Consider the following 1,111-nt stretch of genomic DNA (forward strand, 5'->3'; position numbering starts at 1 on the left):
TTTTTTTTTCTGAGCTGTGCAACACGTAGAGTTCACTTTGAACTACCTAAACAGCATGGATAGTTCTTTTTTCAACTACCTAAACAGCATCGATAGTTTTCCTTTTTCATTTAAGGTGATAACAGCATTGGATAGCTAATGCACATATATATATATATATGAATGAAACACCACAAAAACACACAGAGACGCATAATACCTTTTTTTAGAAACGAGACGCACAATACCTGGGTCTCGATGGTACCCACCGGTTGAGCCATCTTTCAGTCCGTTTCCTCCGACGCGAAGCGTGTAGTTTTTTTTTTTTTGGTAGCTTTGTTTTAGGGCCATGCAAAGCGTGTATCGTTTACTCGCAGCGAGGTCGTTGCGTTACGATCTGGGCCTGGTCTTGGGGGATTGAGTTAAGAAGAGCCCAGCTACGCCGTCCCAGCCCTAAAAAATGGAAACTGCTTCACACACAGAGCATGCGCGTGATGCTAGTTTAGTCCCACCTCGCCTGCGCTGAGCGGAGCGAGCCGCGAGAGGTGTATAAAATGAGAGGCAGGGCAGCAAGAGAATTCATACCTTTTTGGCCTTTTGGTTAAGATCAAGTGTAGTATTTATTTTTATCAGTTTAATATCTGATATGTGGGTCTATGTGCCCACAATGATATTAAATTTATTTTTTGTGGGGGTGAGTTCATAATAGTAGCTTGCTACTAGGGCCCACATGTGTTGCTTGGGTGTTGCACTATGAGAGAATTCCTTATTTAACAGTCCAAAAACTTTATTCTCTATTTGACATTGAAAAAATAATTCTTCCCTATCTAACACAACCTTTAAATTTTATTCTTAATATAACACTTCCATCCATTTTTTGTGCAAACAGTGTTAAATGGCACATGAAATGACAATTCTGCCCTTAAACATCTATTCAACCATTTTCTTTGACATGTTCGTTCTATTCGCCAAGCTAGCATAAGCAAGATTCCAAGTACGTTCGTACATACGTGGCTAGAGATGAGCACGTTCTGCTTCTAAGGAAAAGTTAATCAAGCTGCATGTGTTTTTGAGCTAGCAATGCACGTACTACTTGGGTGAATCGATCCGGCATTCTAAAACCAACACTCGA

General features: G+C 40.5%; 1 non-coding gene across 1 annotated transcript; it reads left to right on the forward strand.

Annotated features, from left to right (window-relative positions):
* Positions 1 to 560: 560 nt before the first annotated feature.
* Positions 561 to 763, forward strand: LOC125549791 (U2 spliceosomal RNA). The gene has a single exon (XR_007301510.2). It is a non-coding gene; the product is annotated as a U2 spliceosomal RNA (small nuclear RNA).
* Positions 764 to 1,111: the final 348 nt, after the last annotated feature.

Source organism: Triticum urartu, chromosome 3A, assembly GCF_056163025.1.
Source record: "Triticum urartu cultivar PI428250 chromosome 3A, HENAU_Tu73, whole genome shotgun sequence".
NCBI lineage: Eukaryota > Viridiplantae > Streptophyta > Magnoliopsida > Poales > Poaceae > Triticum > Triticum urartu.